Here is a 22,997-nt window from a genome sequence, read left to right as displayed (position 1 = left end):
CTTGGGCAAGTGCAGCCTGGCGACGCCCACCCTGTAAATGTTTTTTTTAGGTCTGGGTTTGCGCCTCCCATATACTGGTTTCCATGTATACCAGGAGAAGCTTCCTGAGCTGACTCAGATACAGCACCCTCATTATCTGGTTGCCGTTGTTGTCGGTGTGAGGCGTCCCCTCCAGAGATTTCAATGGTTTTGAAGGGAAAAAAAGCTAGATTATGTTCTAAAATTTTCAGCAGGCCTGTTTTATTCACATTAACGTTGTAAACTATGCATTGCATCACTTGTGGCCTTCATATTTTTGGTTGAAAAACAAACCCTATGGCGATGATGTTGAGTCCTTTGCTTTTGTGACATATTTAAGTCAAGTCATGTGTATTTGTATAGCCCTTTATCACAATGAGTATCAAAGGGTTGCACAGACCACAGATTATTGCAAACTACAGACTATTATTACACCAACCCCTGGTCTAAAACCTACATGAGGGCAAGGAAAAACTCAAAAACCTCAACATGATGAAAATGAAGAAACCTTGAGAAGGGACCGCACATGAAGTCATCCCCCTTCCAAGAATACCAGGCTGCAACTGATGTTGCAATAACAAATAATACACATATATTGTCAACGTGAAATATAGGTCATTCATAAGATATAGAATAAAAGTGAGTTTTAGGCCTAGATTTAAACAGTTACACTGAGGTTGCTGATCGAATCTCAGGGGGCAGAGCATTCCACAGCACCGGGGCCCGAACGGAAATGCTCTCGAACCTGCGAATCTCTTCTTGGCTTCTTCAGCGGCAACCCAGCATTTTCAGAGCAAAGGCTCCGGACCGGAACATAGGGGGAAATTAAATCTGAAAGATATAAAGGAGCAAGTCCATGCATGATTTTGTATACTACCAACAGAACAGGGAGCCAATGTAGGTTGGCTAAAATCAGGGTAATGTGATCAAACCTTCTTGTCTCATATATATATATATATATATATATATATATATATATATATATATATATATATATATATATATATATATATATATATATATATATATATATATATATAAATATATATATATATATATCATCTCATCTCATAAGCTGCACCGCTTATCCTCAGTAGGGTCGCGGGGGTGCTGGAGCCCATCCCAGCAAACATCGGGCAGTGGGCAGGGGACACCCTGAACTGGTTGCCAGCCAATCGCAGGGCACACAGGGGACAGACAACTCGCTCGCTCATTCACACCTAGGGACAATTCGGACCAGCCAATCCACCTGAAATGCATGTCTTTGGAATGTGGGAGGAAACCGGAGTGCCCGGAGGAAACCCACACAAGCACGTACAGGAAGTCCGGTAGCTGAATTTGAACCCATACAGGAGGTGTATATATATATATATATATATATATATATATATATACAGGTATATATATATATATATATATATATATATATATATATATATATATATACAGGTATATATTTATTTGAAATTTGAAAATTTCTGCTTTGCTTCAGTCTCAGGTTAATTGGTCAGGCTCGGGCAGGGTCTGGTTATAAAACCTGTGGGCTTGGGCCGGATTGATTGTAAAAGGCCTGGTCTTACCTCCAAATCAAAATGACAAAGTGGTGTCTAATGCATTCTCCTTTGTAGGTGTCCAATGATAAAAACAATATAAACTTATCACCATGCGATGTTAATTTTGTGAGACAAAAATCCCTGAGAGTCTTTACTGATGCTAAACAAAGCACATTTATGTAAATTCTATTTGTATATGTTTAAATTAACATAAGCAGCCCCACTAAAATGATTCTTCTCCCACATTCAATTTGCTTATATTCTCATCCCTCTTTTCCTCAATCGCCTGACCTAATTTTTATCCCAATTAATTTTCAAAATCCATTTGGGATGGTAGAAAAGAGAGAGGACTGGGTCGGCGGCAAGTAAGGGATGAAAGAGGAGTGGAACATCTTGCCATCTGCATTCCTCTCCCGCAGGGCAAAAAGATGAGCTTGTCTGCCCAAACGAAACTGCATGAAAAGTACTTTGTACTGGGTTGTTTGAAAATAAATAAATAAAAGAATGACAGTGGAACAAAAGGGGATTACAATGAAGAGTCTGACCCTATATATCCTATTTTTACCCCAAACATCTCTCCGTGTTGCGTTTTCGTGCGTCACATTTTCTATTGTGGCCCTGACAGCCCAGGGACCAATTCAAAGGCTGACATGATAAAAGGTAAGCGTGGAAATGGATGGAAAAGAAGAGCAAACTGGAGGAAAGGTTTAACAAGAAGTCCATTAAAGATTTAAAACAAACATCCATAAAAGAGTGACATCCATGAGGACACTTTACGACACGTAACATTCTTGTTAACAGTGGAGCCATAAGGTCATACTGGAACAGCTACTACTAGAAATTAACATGCATTTGACATAATGGACTGAAAATATGCTTAATGCAGCGTAAATATAAAAGGTAGAAGGCCACAATATAATCAGGATAAAAAGTCATATGCATTTTTGAAGCAAGAAACCTTCTGTAGACCATTGCCGGCTGTCTTATACAGTGTTTTAGCTCATTACAATATAAAGGCTGTTATGTTGGAGTGATGAATCACCATGGAATGGAATTGAAATACTTTAAGATGCTATATTATGTCAAACCGAAATTCAAATGTATTTATTATTTTATTGCATTGTGTGTTTAAGATGTGTACTTATGACTTTTCTTACATTTATATTTTACTGCTTATGCAAACGGTCCTGAAAAGATAAACCTTTGTTACATTTACAGTTAATTGTTTTTGTACAAGACGACATTGGTTATAGAAAGGCATGGTACTTAGGTAATGTGCTCTAAACTCCGTGGAACTCAGGTAAAAAAATTAAAAGACATTCTCGTGGGGGCCTGATGATTAAATAAATGGCATGAAAAGGGTGCTTTTGCTGGAAGGGCTAGGGCTCCTTTTGTAGGCTCACAATTAAATTATGGTTCAGGAATGTAAGAGTTTTTATAAAAGGAATATTAAGAGGTGGGGGGGTCTCATTTTTTTTTCTCCACTAAGATTTAATCTCTTGAAGTGCTTATCGACTGTCCAAAAAACAAACAATTCATTTACACTACGGTTTATTTAACTTGGGGGAACTCATGCAGACTGGAAAGTGACAAAATAGCACACAAACACTAATTTAAATGACTGATTTAGAAATGTAAAAGTATTTCTGCTATATATTTTATTTCTTATGAATTATTATTTAACTGCAAGTCATTTTTTGACATGGCTATTTTCTCTTACGCTTCTCTCAGTATTGTCTTGTGGGACACATCAAATTATGTAGTGGACCATACATATTGGCCCGCGAGCCATAAGTTTGACACATGTGACCTACGATTAATTTTGTAGTTTATAGTTAGGGTTAGGTGTTAAACAGAGGTCAGAGTGTTCCTAAAGCATCCAGCCTGACCTGACCCAGCCCGCAGGTATCACACCTGTCAACCTGTCCGTTTTTGCCGTACAAAGTCCGTTTGTTATGCATTTTAAGACGTTTACGACGTACAAGAAAATATGTAAGGAAAAACGCAAATTTGTCAATTATGGCAACACCGACTATCACGAAACGGCAAATCAATCAAGTCTAACGAGTTTGCCGCGGTATCGTTTTTTTCATTGCAAACGAAGCGAGCGGTTTGATGCTACTGTGCGCATGCGTCTGCCGCCTGGGGATTTCCCATCATGCATCACTCTAAAAAAAAGTATGGTGTACGATTATTTTGTATTTTGTACGGAAAAATACGAGAGTTTGTATGGGCATGGAGCCGTGGAGGTTGACAGATATGAGGTATGAAAAAAAACAACCAGCCTGCACCTTTACAATTAGTTTGATTTCAGGGACTGAACCTGAAGCAAACCCAAATTTTCATATTATCTTAACGAGGACTCGTACGAGGAAAAAAGGAGGATTTTGACTGACGCTTCAATTCTATACAACACTTCTTAATTCCCCCTAGACTTTACAAAATAAGATATGTTGCTTTAAGGGTTAAAAACCTTTCAATAACTTTTTGGTGTTGCAGATAAAACGAGGAGTAATATACGTTGATGACAACAAAGTCATGGTACTGGGTAGTAAATTAGTTGTTCAACATAAACACTGTGTAGCATACCCTCAACGTAATACACCGGAGCCTCTACAGACTCTGCCTCTATGCCGCCAGTGACACTAGCCGAGCGAAATGGGAGCAAGGAGAGGGCTAAGAATCAAACGGACTGTACCATTTCAAGGTTCTGGAGTATTTCCAACGCTGCGTTGTTAACATTACTTTTTGTCTTACTTTGATTTCATTTTGCTCTTTCATTATATTTAAGCCTATCCTGTACTATAAAGGCAACGAGTTATAAAAAAGCCATAACTTTTTAGAGTTCTTGGGTTGAATTTGAGGGTGCCCAAAAACAGGCTGAGAAGTGGCTGTAGCTCAGGAGCAGGGTGATAGTCAGGGGACCAAGGAGGTCGCAGGTTTGATTCCAAGGTCATCTGAGTTAAATGTCGAAGCATCCTTGGGCAAGACACTGAACCCTTAAGATCCCCAATTGCAGGCATGCCCCTTGCATGGAGTCATCTGCTGCCGGTGTTTGAGTTTGTGTGTGTGAATGGGTAAAGTGTGAAATGCATTATATAGTTCTTTGGAGGTCCTCAGTGACTGCTTCTAACACTATACAAATGCAGTATTTTTGCCATGTGCACAAGCATATCAAAATGCGTATGACTTGCACTGTCATCCACATTAACGCTGCATAGTTTCAATTTTTGGGGCTGTAAAGAATTTGTTTTTGATGTCATATGATTAGGAAAATGCCGTAACAAGGGGTCAAAAAACATAATATTTCATGTTGTTATGTGAAAACATCGTACCCCCGAGGTCTACTATATAATCGAAATGGTGTTGTGCACTGAAAATGCAATTACAAAGTTCCAGGCTTGGATATTTCTACAAAATGCTGAACAAACACAATTTTGTATCTCCCTGAAGGACATTGAAAGCATATTTGGAGTCTCCGATGCTGCTGAAAGTCTCATTATAGAAAGGACAAAGAGGAGAAACACATTTGGAGAGGGCTGATTGCTATTCTTTGTCCGATTTTGGTTCAATCAGCGTGGTCATACCCTTCTAGATACAAATACGCACAAACCGACACTTTCGAAATACAAATGCCTTTGAGCACAAGTTCATGTGTCCGTGTATCTTAATGCGCATGTTTGCTTAAATTTTCATAAAATAGTCAAATTCCCTGTTTACTTAATGTTATCCCTCAGTTGCTGTTTGTGGCTACTAAGAGATCAATTTTTAATTAATGGATCACTTTTCGATACGAACACCTAGCTGTGTTCTGTATTAGTTTGAGCACACCTCAAAGTAACATAAATGTTGGCATTTGAAAATGAAAAGAAACATTCCTCATAAAAACCATCCTGATTCTACAGTATTTATCTTCAGTCTCACTCTGACTCGGTATCATTATTAGCCAGTTAAAGATTGTTTGTTTTATTTTGTGTTCGATGTTGATGGCTACAAACACCTTGATACAGCCTGACTAATGTATACTCCATCCATCCATCCATCTATCCATTATTTGCACCGCTGATCTTTAGTAGGGTCACAAGGTGCCGGAGCCCATCCCAGTCATCTTCGGGCAGTGGGCAGGGGACACCCTGAACTGGTTGCCATCCTGTCGCAGGGCACACAGAGACAGACAGCTGACTCGTTCGCTCATTTACACCCAGGGACAATTTGGACCGACCAATTAACCTCACATGCGTATTTTTAAAATGTGGGAGGAAACTGGAGTGCCCGGAGGAAACCCACGCAAGCTTCCTGAGAACATGCAAACTTCACACGGGAAGGTTTGATCTCATGATCTCAGAACTGTGTTGCGGACGCGCTGACCACTCAGTCGCCGTGCTGCCTGTAAACTCCATATTCTGATTATTATTGAGTTTATGGTTCCCTTAACCACTAGAGTTATAGGGGCACAATGTGGTGTGCTTTGTCTTTTAATTTTAAAAAAAGTACACCGATATAAAAGTGATACAAGTTTTTTTAAAAATATATACATATATACTTTTACTCAGTGCCTTTTCAACTCTAACGTTTGCTTTGTTAATATTTCAAAAACATTTGATATTTAATCTAATGTATTAAAGTGAAAGAGATACTCCGCGTACAATTGTTTATTTTCCACCTTGGGAATTGATTTTGCTGGTTTACTACCAACATTTACAAAATATTATTCAACGTCACTTTTTATATTTTTACTTTTATCAACTAAGTATTTTTATCTTTTCACAGATTTTTTGGGCAATACATTTAATAATGAAGCCATTATTTATTATGAAATGTATTTTCTACAATTTAAGGGATTTTACCCCCAAATAATGCCTGGTAATTATTTATATTACTCGTTATTACTTTTTTTTTTTCATTTGTATACTTAATTTCAGTTTGCTTTGTTTGAAGTATGACGTTAGAACAAACAAAAAAAGTTTGTAGGAAGTACCCTAACAAAACAAAAGTAGTCACTCCACTGTTTCCCCAAGTTTTCAGCTTAGTTTTTCACTTTTATGAATGCACCACAGTTAGGAATGGAGTGGTTATGTGACTCATGGCGGCGCGTGTTTACGTAGCGGCTAGTTGCTATCCGGCTATCCTACTATTTACCACTGTCCTCCTGCTTTCCTTTTTGGATACATGCGTGGCCAATAAGACCTACAGCCGGGAGGAGCTCATCCGACTGGGTGGGTGTCTAAATTTCGACTTTTCGGGCACTTTCTATACCACCCATGACATCCCGAATGAGCTCCAAAGGGACTCAGGTTCGCCCTGCTTTCCCGCTCCACCGAAGAAAAAGAAATATCGAAAACGAAGACAGCGCAAAGACAGAAGACAGAAGCGAGGATGTCGTGCAGGGAAGCGTGTGAAGTTGAAGGAGCAACGACATGAAGATCTGTCTAATCCAACCATCATTTCTTCGTCGATTCTGCGAGTCAACCGACGCCTGAAGCCCAACGCACACGAACGGCATCTCGTGACGATCTCTACAAAGACTACAGCTAAGTTAAATGATTCAAAGCTAAAATTTGGTCTTTTGAATGTTAGATCGCTTGCTCCTAAAGCTTTACTTGTAGACAATATTATTCGCGATTATAAACTTAACTGTTTCGGTCTCTGTGAGACTTGGTTACGCCCGGATGAGTTTTTACCACTAAATAATGCTTCTCCACCAGACTACGCTAACAGCCATGTAGCACGTTCTTTGAAAAAGGGTGGCGGTGTCGCACTCATTTTTGAAAAAACACTCAAATTTACTCCTAGTACCTCTAATAATCACAAGTCGTTCGAGGCTCTTGTGATGAGGTCCTCTCCATTGTTAATTTATGTAATAACTATCTATCGCGCTCCAGGACCATACACAACTTTCTTAGACGAATTTGCTGAACTTTTGTCTGAACTAGTAACCTATGCAGACAAAATTATAATTATGGGGGACTTTAACATTTATATGAACTCCCCACTAAGTTCACTTACTATTGCGTTTAGGTCTCTAATTGATGCATTTGGTTTTAATCAACTGGTTGATTTGCCAACCCATAAAAATGGAAACACGCTAGACTTGATTCTGACTCGAGGAGTCTTAACCTCAAACATTATGGTGTTACCGTGTACTACCGTTATCTCAGATCATTATTTAGTTACATTTGAGGTGCTAGCTAAATGTAGTGTTAAAAAAAACTGAAGGATTTAGCGGACGCAATATAAGCACTGGCACAGTTTCTGAGCTCTCCGATATTCTTCCAGGAGCAGTTGCGTCCTTTCCTTCCTACATAGGCTCCATTGAACCACTCCTAAATTAATTCAACGCTACCCTGGCTAGTGCCCTGGATTCAGTAGCGCCCATCCGGTATAAATCACGACCTAAGAGACGCACACCTTGGTTTAATGATGAAACTAGATCCCTTAAACGAGAATGCAGGAAATCTGAAAGAAAATGGCGCGCTACCAAGCTTGAAGTTTTCCATCAAATCTGGTGTGATAGTTTGTTGAAGTATAAAGCGGCCCTGGCCTCTGCAAAATCAGCCTACCTTTCGAAGGTGATTGCGTCACAAAAGAGCAATCCCAAGGTCCTTTTCGACACTGTAGCATCGCTCACAAGGCAACAGACTATCCCAGATAGCTCCACTCATTCTGCCCACGACATAATGGTCTTCTTTACTAAGAAGATCCAAAGCATACAGGAAGAAATTGCTAAAGACAGTATTAATTCAACACATACTAAAGCACTCAAATCTATAGATGCACGACATGGTGGCTGTCCAGGGATTTTGTCCCGTTTTAGTGAACTGTCACTCGATAATCTTAAACAGATGGTGAATACGGTCGAACCGACGACTTGCCAGTTCGACCCGCTCCCAGGTTCACTTATTAAAGGTCTCTTTGGCGTTCTTGCACCTTCAGTTCTAAATATTTTAAACATATCACTCTCCTCAGGTGTAGTTCCAGCTGCTTTTAAGTCCGCCGTCATTAAACCCACACTGAAACGACCCAACCTTGATCCAGAAAACTTATGTAATTATAGACCTGTGTCAAACCTACCGTTTCTTTCTAAAATACTTGAAAAAGTAGTGGCACAGCAGCTGAATGATTTCATGTCCGAGAACAATCTCTTTGAATCAATGCAATCAGGATTCAGGGCTAACCACTCTACTGAGACAGCTCTGATTAAGGTAACCAATGATCTCCTACGGGCAATGGACTCGGGCGCATCATCACTTTTGCTGCTGCTGGACCTTAGTGCTGCATTTGACACAGTGGACCATAATATCTTGCTAGAACGGTTGGAAAAATGGATTGGTCTCTCAGGAAACGTCCTATTATGGTTCAGATCCTACCTCTCAGATAGGACACATTGCGTTAAATATGGCGAATTGACATCTGAGCCATTTAGTGTTACTTGTGGTGTTCCGCAGGGTTCAGTGCTTGCCCCCCTTCTCTTCAGCATTTATATGCTTCCACTAGGTGATATTATTCGCAAGTATAATATCAGTTTCCATTGCTACGCAGATGACACTCAACTCTATCTCCCGATGGAGGAATCTGCCACACTAAACTGTGGAAATTTGGAGGCCTGCCTCACTGAGATAAAAGAGTGGATGTCACTCAATTTCCTGCGTCTTAACTCTGAAAAGACTGAAATGCTAGTTATTGGTCCATCTAAGTCCCGTGACTTATTCTCTAAAACCGCTGTGTATATAGACAATTGCCACATCACACAGAGCGACTCACTTAAAAATTTAGGTGTCATTTTCGACCCCGATCTGTCCTTTCAAACACATGTGAAGAAAATTACTAGAACCGCTTTCTTCCATCTCCGTAACATTGCTAGAATTCGTCCTATACTGTCTCAGTCGGATGCGGAAATCATAATTCACGCGTTTGTTACCTCCCGTCTCGACTACTGTAATGCACTACTTTCCGGTCTTCCGATGACCAGACTCAAGAGTCTCCAGCTGGTACAAAATGCGGCAGCGAGGCTTTTAACAAGGACAAAAAAGTACGATCACATCACTCCAATTTTGGCTAACCTACATTGGCTCCCTGTTAGCCTAAGATGCGATTTTAAGGTTCTCCTATTATTATACAAAATCATACATGGACTTTCCCCCTTATATCTTTCAGATCTGATCTCCCCCTATGTCCCGGCCCGAAGCCTTCGTTCCGAGAGCGCCGGTCTTCTGGTGATCCCAAGAGCCAAGAAGTGTTCCGCTGGTTCGAGAGCGTTCTCCATCCGGGCACTGGTGTTGTGGAATGCTCTTCCCCCTGAGATCCGATCTGCAACCTCAGTGGAAATGTTTAAATCTAAGCTTAAAACTCACTTTTACTCTATAGCATACGAATAACCTAAACCTCTTATATGTAATAACTTGTGAAGCCCTTAGAGACTAATTGTGATTAAGGGCTATACAAATAAAAATGACTTGACTTGACTTGACTTGACTCTACAACAAAGGCTTAGGAAGGATGATGACTCCATGATTTCAGTCGCCCCTTCAGCTGATCCTGTGAACGACAAGTATGATTTGTCCATGTATACATTTTGTATTAACTGGCTTTTCCACGTAATTTTGATCCATATCGAAAAATAAATGAACAAATTGTTCACAAAGAGAAATAAGCTGCAGTCTCATTGATGTTTTTTTTCTTGCATTGATGTGATTTACTGTCTAAATTACTTACTTTAATGCATACAGAGTGTGCTGTATATCATATCTAAAATCACGAACACACTATTTCTCAAAACGTATCCCACTCCCTCTCACACACGCAACCAATTGTCATACAAAGTTAAAAATTATTGGATTGCGTTTTCCAAGGTCATGTGTTCGTGTAACACAAAATAATATAATAAAGTTGTATACTATTGTCTTTCAAAACGCAAACAAACTACCTCTGCCAGCAAAAATAATGCAACAGTGGCCGTGTTTCCCAATTATCAGGAAGCACAAGGCTAAGCATGGCTAGCAGTAGCAGTCGGGAAAACAGTGCTAAACACCTGAGTTGAATAAAACAAAGTGGCATTATCTTTTCTTCAAAAAAACACAATACACTTACCAGTACGGCGACATGGTGATTTAAGGAAGAACCCAAAATATTTCTACGTGGTAGTATCTCCATGCTGCAGACGAATTGAGAGCTTCACCAAACACATGGTGAGTTTCGGTCCTTTGGGTGCCTGTAGTAGCAAAACCCGAGAAAAACATGGTGACAACGTATTGCTACTGATTCCACGAGGTAAAATAAAACCAAATTTCTTGACCTATGATTTTTTTTCTGCAACATTAACATTAGTATGATAGTTTATTTATTTCTGCTTTGTATTCAAATCATTTATTTTACAGAATGAAAGTTATTTTGTTACACTAGGAGGCATTAATTATGACATACTGTTTGATTAAGATCGCTGGTGCTCATTTTGAACTTCATTTTTGTCATAAAATTGGTTTCAAAACAAGGTGCAAGAAGTGGGAGTGCGCTATTTGCGCGGAGATCCACCCACCCCTACCGCTCACTCAATCAAATTGCTCTTGGTGCTTGACTGTCGTTATCAAGTGTTTACATTTTGTTCTGTCGATTTTCATTATAAGGTCTCTAAACTGTAAACATACATTGTTTAATGAGTTTCTATATACAGGATTCCATAGAGACATACAGCCAAAACATGGTCTGTTGGTGTAATACCCTGAATGTAAACTTTTCCTCTATGTTGTGGACCAATCTGTGTATTAACTATGTCACTCCAGTTTTGCATATTCTGTTATTGAAACGATACAGAGGAAATTTGCATGTCTCTTATTTAATCTCTGAGCCAGATGTACTTGTGAAAAATGGCATACCTGTCACGCAAGCCATACATTCCTGACCCCTGGTATAAAGTAATGATTGGTATCTGATGTTTTTATTTAAACAGGTGCACCTTTGGGGGTCCATGTCTATATGTTCCTTTTCTTTCATCATTTTTGCTATTACATATGAAAACTACAACTTGTGATAAAATGCTCTCCTTGAAAATGTTAATATTAACGAATGTACCTGAGATGAGCGCTGACCGCAGCTACAGCCTCTTTTAACATGAAAATCCCTTTCCGCCTAAGCGGAGAGCAAGCATCTGCAAGCTGGTCTCGGCCCGAACTCTCACTGTTTAAGATGCATAAAGCTTTCGTCTTCAGCAAGGTCACCGCATGTTTTTTCCGCTCACTTGAGAGTGGCAGAACAAGCTAATGTGACAAACTGTTCTTGATGCCTGATGACGTTGGGCGTATTAATGCAAGTGTGGGTGTGAAAGGATTGCTGTGTAGGGGATGCAAGAAACGCAAAAAGAAGGGATAAGAGTTGCACGGATAAAGCTAAGGGGGGGTGGGTGGATGACAAATAACACACCGCCCCATGCCATTACATTTTTCTCTATATCGCTTATCACGGATACAAGTGCACACGCTCACTACCTTCGCCTTCACTGATCGCTCGTAGAGACGATGACCTGGAAAAAGATGACCGGGTTCCAAGTCCCAGATGAGCAAATCATGTGCGGTTGTTACGTGTTGTGTGTATGTTGTCTTTTATTAGCCATTTTCTCTCAATTTTTACAGAGTAAGGATTTGTTCCAAATGGGTTTTTGTTTCATTTTCTTTGTAAATCCTAATTTCCTTCAGGCATTGAAAGGAGGCCTTGGACTGCCTTTTCACAAAGTCACATGCAAATGATGTTCTCCTACACATTTTAAACTCATATCCTTTAGACTGTTTATAATGGTGTGTGTTTGTTATTGAGATCATTAGAAACCATTTGAATGAGGGGGCCTAAATAAAAGAACATTCATTCATTCATTATTTTATTGTCCAACCACTTATCATCACGGGTGTGCTGTTGATGCAGAGGGAAGTGTTAAGTTAAAGGTCTATCGCTACACTGAAATTGATAATCGGATTCCATTCAAACCAATATTAACCTTAGCTTCACCTTTCCTAACAATTATGTGTGCTCGTTCTGTAAGAGAGAAGACCAGGAAACCAATCAGCCGAATCACCCGAGATTTTATTCATAACAGCAAAAAACGAATACAGTATCGGGGGCTTGGATCCCTCTCAATACAATCTGTGCTTCCCTGTGGCCGTCAGGGAGCCCCGAAGAGTTATCTATACAATATTCAAATCAAGACAGCAAAAGCCATTTTGTTGGTTATACGACATCTGCAATCCATTTCTTAAGATACTTATTGTCTTTTCTCTGGCAGTCTCAAATGACGCCCTTTCTTGCGGACATTACGTGACTGGCTGTGGTGCTGTTCTGTAAACACCACACCATCTGGCTTCCGAGGGAGGGGATCCTTTGCTCCACCTTGGGCTCCCACCTTGTCAGTTCCTGTTTTGTCTGTCTGGTGGCTGAGCCTCAAAATCAACTTTAAAACAGCACTACTCATCTTATTTGCAATACAGCTTTGAATTATTAAGAAAGAGTTAGCATAGCACTACATGTCTGCACAAAATAATAAAATCCTTCAGAAGGGAACACCCTGGACTGCTTGTCACCTAATCACGGGGAAAAAATTGTTAAACGTGGTCCCTCTTACAAACAAGCTTTTTTTGTTCTAGGATTTTGCTTGTAGCTCAGATTGCTCATGTATTCACAAGTTTCCCCAAAAAATCAAAACATTTTCAAAAAGTGATATACATTGCTTACCTGTCAACTTGTGCGCGTTCCTCGTTTATTAAACGTTTTTGATTATTAAATTGTGTACACTATATAACAATTTTTATACAGGGAAAAAGAATAAAGACACTAATCTGGCTTAACCCATTTCAGGTCTAATTAAGATGGTCTTGAACACTAGCAGCACACGTCAACAATTGTAGATTGCTAAAATTGGTATTCATTATAGTCTTTATTAGTAAATAGGTGCCTTGTTGTGTTTGTAAAGTGTGTTATAATGCTTATTAACAAGGATTAGCAATCATTAGGAGCAGCAGTTGGCAAGGTTGACAGGTAGGAGATTGAGAGATTGTTGATGATCCGTTAGCACTTATTGTACACTTAAAATTGAACTTACTGTTACTTTAAATAAGCATACACGCAATCAAAATGTGCAGCACAATTTTATTTAATTTGTTTCCTGAAGTAGTTTGCATGCATAAACTGGATGAGCTGATGCTGGCAGCAAGTGATTACGAGCGGTGAGTGGTCTCTAGTGGCAGCCTTCGGGACTGCTCGTGAACTGGCTTTTCGAACTTTAAAACTGGCGAGCAAAATTTCTGTTGCAAAAAAAACTCATATACAAAAATTATTGTGTTTAGAGGTTCCGTTATAAAGTGGTACAACTGTGTAATTATTTTTTGTGCCTTTATATTTTAGGTTCTACACTTGTTAGAATGTGTAAGTCAAACTGTTTATGATTTTGGGTTGGGCACACATGAGGTCTACTATTTTTTGAGCTGAAGTTGACAAACAGAATCAGAGAAAAGTCATTGGTAACAAAGATGACATTTTTTAAAGCACAAAGACTGGGATTTTCTTAAATTATAGCTCGATATTGCAACAGTCCTTATGAAAAAAAACTATTCGCATTGTAAGCATGATCGGTATTTTGTGACAGATTAGAATGCTCCTTTAATCAGATTGTGTTAAAATGAATAAAAGTGCCATCCATCTTATCATTAAATCTCTCCAATGAGGCTGTAGAATGGCAAGAGTCAGTGTGAATGACTAATTTTTGGTTATTCCTATTGCCTTACGGAAAAAAATGCTGTAGTGGCCATTTTACTCTGAATGGCCCTGGTGCTCAAATCAAGCAATGTACTCCAAATTCTCTCTCTCTCTCTCTCTCTCTCTCTCTCTCTCTCTCTCTCTCTCTCTCTCTCTCTCTCTCTCTCTCTCTCTCTCTCTCCAGCTTTCACTTTGACTCACTCTCCCTCTCTTTGACTCTCTCTCTCTCTCTCTTTTTTTTTCTCACCACACACTTTATTTCAAAGTTGTTGTGTTTTGAGTTGATTTTCTTATTTAAAACATTGGCTGGCCTTGCTGCAAAACTATTAAATTAACCTTCATAGCATAAACAATAATCTCCCGTAACTCAAATAAGCCCATATGTCAAAGTCAGACACATTTTTGATTAAGAATAAATACTTCACATCCTTACCAATAGTTTGAATAAAACCAGTGGCAGAATGTACTGTACTTGAATTATCTCATTGTATCTTACATCTTTCAATACTTATCTTTTAATCACTTAACTACTAAAACATGTCTAGTTATATAAGTGAGAATACATTCATTCATTTATTATCTGCACTGCTTATCCTCAGTAGGGTCGCAGGGGTGCTGTAGCCCATCCCAGCTATCTTCGGGCAGTGGGCAGGGGACACCTTGAACTAGTTGCCAGCCAGTTGGAGGGCACACATAGACAGATAACTCACTCACCCATTCACAACTATGGACTATTTGGACCATCCATTTAACCTAACATGCATGTTTTTGGAATGTGGGAGGAAACCGGAGTGCCCGGTGGAAACCCACACAAGCACGGAGAGAACATGCAAACTTCACACAGGAAAGCTCGATCTCATGACATCAGATCTGTGCCACACATGCGCTAACCACTGCGCCGCCATGCTGCCCGAGTGAGAATGATGCAGTAAAAATTTGTTTGTCATGTTCGTAGTGTGTATTTCAATAAATGAGATTAGTAATTGGAGTAATAACAATTATGATGAAATAATAATATTAGTAAGCTAGACATGTCTGCATGTTGCTCAGCCAAATACAATCCAGGAAAATGAACATAAAAGAAAAATTTGCTTTCACACTGCTGCTGCCAAAGCTGCTGACTGCCCTACTTTGACTGCACAAATGAGTGGCTCACACTGCCCCTAATAGATTTTAGCAAGTATTGCAGCTAAGCCTGCCACTGCCAGCTGCAGCAGCAACACTCGTGACTTTCCCTCTGTGGGATGACGCAAAGCTCTCGTTGCAGGAGTGAACAATAGTCTTCTATCTGATGGTGTCATGGTCCGGGTGGGATTTCTCTCAGAACTCTGTCCAAACCGACACAAAGGATCAGAAACGATCTAATGAGGAAAGATGCTATTTGATGTTACTTCATTTATTTTCATTATGATAATGTATACAAGGTGACCTGCCTTTTCTGAAAGGAATACTCTTTATCAGTTTGCACATCACTGGATGGATGGATGGATGGATGGATGGATGGATGGATGGATGGATGGATGGATGGATGGATGGATGGATGGCTGGATGGATGGATGGATGGATGGATGGATGCGATGATGGATGGATGGATGGATGGATGTATGTATGGATGGATGGATGGATCGTTGGATGGGTAGATGGATGGGTGAATAAATAGGTGAACGAATGGATGGATGGGTTGACGGACGGACAGATGGGTGTATGGATGAACGGGCAGACAGATGAAAAGAAGGACGGACAGGTGGACGGATGAATTGGTGGATGGGGGGATTACTGGATGGATGCATGAATGAATGGATAAATGAATGGACAGATGGACTGACTGATAGATTGAAGGATGGATGGATGGATGATTGGACGATGGAAGGATGAACGGATGCACGGATGAATGACTTACATTTTGAGACAGTTCAAGGTTAAACTTCTGGAGGATTATGTTTTGGGATTGTGTTTTTCATTGGTACTCTGACTCAGTAAGTGTAGTAAATTGCATTAGTATGTACATAAGTCTTGTAAATTGTCAATCATTTTTGTTTTTTGCTCTACATGAATAGAGCAGTAGAATTAAGTCCAGTCCCATTACTCCTTTTCTCCCCTCAATTGAACTCCCTACTCAAATACAGAATGTTTACAATGAGGGTAAGAAAGTCCCATTCCTCCGCAAAGCTTACAGTAAGCTCAAAGAATCAGGCACTCAAGTCCCTTTTCACAAAGTCAGGTCAGAAGCACTCTAAATTTTCCGTAGCAATACCCCTTCTGACCATTTGGAAGCACTAGTCGGATGAAATGAAATCCGAATGCGGGTGCTGCAAGACAAGAAAAAGATGTGGTGCCGGAGAGGTGGTTGCGGCAAAGACAAGCAAGAATAAACAAGAGTGAAGCGTAGGACTTGTTTGGTGGTATGCTTATTTTTATGCCAGTTAAACAATACACCACTGTTGTGAAGTGGGTTAAATCAAAACGAAATGCAACAGAGAAAAAAAACTACCGTCACGTATTTACTGAAACGTCACCAAAAAAAACATATTTCCAAGGTATGTGGTGAGAAAATAACACATCACTACTCAAGGAATAAGGAACTAAGCCATTCACTAAAGAAGTGGAAGATATATGAGACAGAGTGTGTACATGATAGGGTAAGTAATGGGATTGGCAATGAATACTTTACCAATTTTAATACCATTTGTTTTCCATTAGTGACAGACCCCAGAGAAACTATTTTGGGATGATTGAATATTGTGCTATGATTATTGAGAATTCCAGTCACCTACTCATATCAATGCAGCCAAAGCTTCTGCACCTTCGCACGACAGAATTGAATCACACCCACTGGAGTTCTTTCCAATCACTCTACAATGTCAGGGGTGTCAAACTCATTTTAGCTGGGAGCCACATGCTAGGGGAAAATAATCTCACAGGGGCCAGAGAAGGAGAGGAAGAAAGAGAGAGAGAAAGGTGGAGAGAAAGATAGGGCGGGGGAAGACAGAGAGATAAAAAGAGAAAGAGAACAAGGGAGATGGAGAAAGAGAGAGGGAGGAAATAGAGAGATAGAAAAGAAAGAGAACTAGGGAGACAGGGCAATAGAAAGAAAGTTAGAGAGAGAGGGAGAGAGAGAGAGAGAAATAGAAGGTAAGAGGGACAGAAAAAGGGTGAAAGAGTGAGAGAAATACAGAAAGCACACAATAAAGAAAACAGGTAAAAAGAAGAAAGAACCAGGTTAAGTTGGAAAGTAACAGAATCGTGATCACTGGTAGAGAAACTCGGCCCAGTAGAAAACACAAGGTCTAATATGTTGGACCCCCTGGTTGGTTTATCGACATGCTGAAAGAAACCTGCATTTGAAACTAAGTTTTTGAACATTGAAGTTAGATTAGTATCAGAATTTTGAAGAAAACTGTGGTGAAGGTCAGGAAGGTTAAAATCACCCATAAGTAGAATTTGCAATTTAGTATCAAAAATAGAATTCAGATGTTCGAACATAGCGACGTTGGCCTGAAAAGAGCTCAGACCAGAGCGATATACAAGCACTATTCTCAGCTTCACCCCAGAAATAAGAATATCACAACTCAATAACTCAATTCTATCAAATTGATAATTAGAGGCAGAAAACACAGATATACCATGAGAAATCATGAGCAAAACTCCTCCATGTTGAGCATTTTTTCGGTCAGTTCTAATGGTATGATATTTGGCTATAGTTGGCCCTGTGTCACCAGCGGAGTACCAAGTTTCTGTAATTGCCAAAATATCAGGGGTGTAGAAATTGATGTACGAGACCAAGTCATCTGCCTTAGAAGTCAAACATTGGGCATTAATGAGATGAATCAAGGGGCTGTTCAATAAAGGCGAAGGCGACCTTAGGCATTTCCCGGCTTGACAATAATTTTCCCGTCCCGTATAATAATGTTTACTTCACCTTCGTCCCGACGGCGCTTAAGTTCGTCCTGTAGTTCCCTGTCGCGTTCCCTTTCTTTTGGTGTCATATCTGGATGAACAAATTCAGAAAACGTCGGAAAGGTACTTTTCACCTGATTGAATCCACGGAGAAACGCCAGCCTTGACCTTGTATTCTGGAATCGGATCTTCACAATCCTGGGTTTACCATCATTCCTCGGCCTTCCATCACGGAAAACTTCCAGAATGTCTTGTTTCTCTACTCCCGGAACTGCTTCGGCGACTTCCTGAAAGAGCTGGGTATCCTGAACAGCTTCACCATTTTCTCGATCTGTCTTTGCTCCAACCACCACGAGAATATGCTCCCTAGCCTCCTTTGCTAGCATTTCCTCTATTAGGCTAGTCGACATTTTGGCAACTTCTGGCATCATCTGCGTCATAATCTCTCGGACCAGACTTGGTACCATGGCCTTCACGGTTTCACGGACAGTGGAGACCAAATCAGCAGAGTTCAGTGCACCGCACGGCCCAGACGACCCGGATAAAGGTACTGGAGTGCTATCCACATAGGTGAACACCGTTCCAGAGCTACTCAGAGAGGCGTAAGAATCCTTATCATCAGCGGATAAGCCGGGGACGCAGGACTTGCAGATGTAAGTAGCTTGTTTATCTTGAATCGCAAGGCTTAGGTCCTGAACTGACAACCCAGAGCACTCGTAATGAATGTAGTGCTTGCAGTGGCTACATTGAATCATCGCTCCATGGTCCACGGCACCGCAAAAACATGGCTTAGAGAGTGCCTTTCGAGGCGCCATATAGAATAAATCAAAAACTCAGTTCAATTATTGAGCAAAACAAAACAAAAACTTCGACTCGACTTCAAAATGCCGCATTTAGGACCCGCCGCATTGACCGTGCACTTGCGTATATAGAGAGAATAATAGGGCGAAAGGGAGAAAGATTGAGAGAAAGAGAGAAACAGAAAGGGGAAAGAAGAGAAAAATAAAAGAGAAAGAGAGAGAGGGAGAGAGAAAGAGAGAGAGAGAGAGAGAGAGAGAGAGAGAGAAAGTAAGAGAGAGAGAGAGTGATACTAAGAAATACTACTACAGTTGCTTTGCGAGTGGTGCCTGGTTTGGGTGAAATCAGGTGGACATATTAAACACTGCAGCTCAATTTTGTCTTGCGCTCCTCTTAGTGTTGTCTTACTGGCCGGATTAAAACTCTTAGCTGGCCTGATCCAGCCTGCGGGGCACCTTTTTGACACATGTGCTCAACATCATCACAACTTTCGTTCATTCCCCCATCTGAGGGCTGAGACGGACAGGAAGAGAGACCCAGACAGAGGGTGTAAGTGTTAACGTGATATGACTCGCCTGGCCGGGCTTACCATAAAGCAAACAGCCATGATCCATCAAAACACGCAGAAATACGCACACACTTGCACATAAAGACACACAAACACACAGACACACACAAAGACACTCGCCTCGTTGATCCGGACACAATCCAGCTAAGGCTGCCAACAGCAAAGGTTAAAATGCAATCATTCATTAGCTCTTACCCAACACTCACACATACAGACACCATTACATTTGAAGTCGTGCACACACACACAGACCAACTTTTATGTACCTAGTTCACAATGTGATTGAAATTGATAAGTTTATAGAGTTTATAGTTTAAGAGACCTTCAAAATAAGAGAGGAAATATCAATTCATGTTGAAGCTTGCAAAGAGGACAGGAGAGAACTGTACAAAATTCCCAAGATGTACAACATCCCCTATTAAACCCCTCCTTTTATTGCAATCTCCAAGCCTAAGGTTACAAAAAGTATATCGACTCTAACGAGTGTAAAAATAAAAAAACAGCCACGTGATTGGCTATTACTGCCAATAACGTAAACAGTGCTTAATTGCTCAATAGTAGTCAAGACAAAGAACAAAAATGTGGGATAATAGTCAAAATAACCCAAACCAGGAAAAATCAGCAATCTTCTTTGCAGGTGTTCAATACTGAGTGGACTTTTTTTGAAGTACAAAAATGCACAATGCCAAGTGTAATTTGTGCAGTAAAGTGGTCTGCTACTGTGTCAGCACCACACACTTCTCAACCCGTGAACATAGCTCACCCTGTAGAAAGCTACAAGCTGCAACAAAAAATATAAACATGTTAGTTCCTGAACATTTTTTTTAAATAATGTATTGTGCAATTGAAGTTTTTTTTGGGGGGGAAGGTTTGCTTTTTTTGGCTTGACTTCCTTGGCCTTTGTTTCTAAAACAATTGTAATAGAAATACATATTTTTTATATCGTTAACATTTGCATTTAGTTATTTTATGAAAAATGAAAAATTTTAGGGTCTTTGTCCTGTTTTTATCCATCCATCCATTATCTTCACCGCTTATCCTCAGTAGGGTCGCGGGGTGCTGGAGCCTATCCCAGCCATCTTCGGGAAGTGGGCAGGGGGCACCCTGAATTCTTTATGTCGTCGGCTGTAGAGTGATGAGGAATTCTGGTAGGCCTGGTACGAGGACCACAGGATGCAGGGAGTTGAGGCAGAGGTTGACTGCTGGTGGCGTGAGGCTTATCTTAGGCCGCTGGCTTTGCCCTACCAGTTTTGCCCTACCAGTTTTGCCCGCTAGATTGATCAAGCTTGGCTGCTGACTTGGCAGGGTTCTATGGCTGCTTGTTGAGCTGAGACTTGGTCAGGACTGGCCAGGGGTTTTGGTCCAGTTCTTCTTGTTAGGATATGCCCTCTTGCCTAGTTGCTGGCCAAATTCAGACTGCCCTTTGCAAGGCGAGACGTGTACGAGCTCTGAGTTCCTCTCTCCTGGGAGGGGTGGACCCCCACTTGTGGAGTTGTCATGGCAACCTTTGATCCGCACCCTTCCCCAACCTCACATTCCACCAGTATCAGTCAGATCTCATAGTTACTGTATGCGATTGACTTAAAACACAGTATTCACTTCACATTCTCTGACAGTGCAAAACAGAATTCTGACCAAATGTTGAATAGTCTACAACCAATCAAAGAAGGCCAAGAGTACAACAAGCTGCAGAAAAGCTTTTTGGAATTGAGACGGCTAGCAAACATTTGCTGAGTCACAGGAAAGAATAAAGATTCGTCTCACGCACAACAAAACACAATGAAAAGAGCGGTCGGGAAAATCCCAAGATAGATGCGGGATTGGGCGGGGGCTGCGTGTCTGTTTGCTGAGTCCTCATGTTTCAGAGTGATTAGTCAAAGCACTGAGTTTGACACAATGAGATCAGCCCAGCTGAGGAGAAGCCATACATTACTATTCCAGGCCATTGCGCTCACACACAATCGCATCCTCGTTATTCCTTTGTTTGAATTTAAGAGCAACATTTATCCTCATCGCTTTCCCAATCGCCGTGGTTACGTCATCGCTCCAAAACCCTTTACGCACGTCCGGGGTAGGGATCGTTACTAAAAAAAAAGTCATTAAGAATATATACTAGTTACCTTATTCAAAAGGTTATTGCGCTAAGCCCTCCCCCCAAAAAAACTATGGACACCAGAATGTAGTGTGTTACTATGAAAGTACCAGAACACCCGGAAAGTGAGTGTGTAATGACGAATTATTGTGTACACTCACATTGGAAACTACCACTTAAAACTGCTTAAAAATAGCTACGTTATAAAATAAATAGTTTTTTTTTTTTTTGCTATTCGGGAAGCCTGCATTTCTGATTCCTCTTTCTGTGTGTATTTTCCACCCCCATGTTTGTTTTTATGCTTTCCCTCCCAGGCCGCCTCCTCAACGGCTTTTGTAATTTTGCTTACATAAAAGGGCACCGCAGTGTTTTAAGTTCACGTGAAGTTCAAGCCCGAGTGGAGCTTGTACAGGATGTGACGTAACATCCATTTCATGCGATTTGCATCAAATTTGTCTCTCTGAAATCTGTCATTCACAAAACACAAATATTTGTAGATTGCAGGGGTGGGAAAACTGCGGTCCGCAAGACACACCTTTTAGAGGCACAACAGAAAAATAAACCAGACCACGTCAGAAAATAGCCTAGTTTTAAATATGTCCACTAGATGACGCCAAACCTTAATGCCGCTCAAAAAACAAACCACATACTGTTGCTCTAATTGCTGACTACGATTTATCAACCAGGGAACGTTTAACGAAAATAACCATCCTAACGTTATTTGATGTGTAATAGAATACAGAGCACCATTTACCTTGATTTCTTAGCCTGTGTCTCTTTGTGTACCCCCACAAAAACTATATCTTTCTTTTGCCCATGGCCAACATTTGAATAGCTGGTTACACTTTTCTCATCTCATCTCATCTCATTAGCTACACCGCTTATCCTCAGTAGGGTCGCGGGGGTGCTGGAGCCCATCCCAGAAATCATCAGGCAGTGGGCAGGGGACACCCTGAAGTGGTTGCCAGCCAATCACAGGGCACACAGGGACAAACAACTCGCTCGCTCATTCACACCTAGGGAGAATTTGGACCGGCCAATCCACCTGAAATGCATGTCTTTGGAATGTGGGAGGAAACCGGAGTGCCCGGAGGAAACCCACGCAAGCAGGGGGAGAACATACAAACTCCGCACAGGTAGGCTGGTAGCTGGATTTGAACCCACACAGGAGGTTCCCAAGACCTTAGAACTGTGCCGCACACGCGCTAACCACTGCGACGCCGTGCTGCCCGTTACACTTTTCTGTACTTGCTTAATTTTAATCCATTTTATTTATCACAATATTGAATTTAATACAATAAAACGCTTCTGAATTATTTTTTGATGCAAATCATCAAAC

The sequence above is a fragment of the Urocampus carinirostris genome, chromosome 1, assembly GCF_059441175.1.
Source record: "Urocampus carinirostris isolate Australia breed hairy pipefish chromosome 1, RoL_Ucar_1.0, whole genome shotgun sequence".
In the NCBI taxonomy this organism is placed as follows: Eukaryota; Metazoa; Chordata; class Actinopteri; order Syngnathiformes; family Syngnathidae; genus Urocampus; species Urocampus carinirostris.
The sequence above is the reverse complement of the archived record's forward strand: the minus strand, read 5'-3'. Positions refer to the sequence as shown.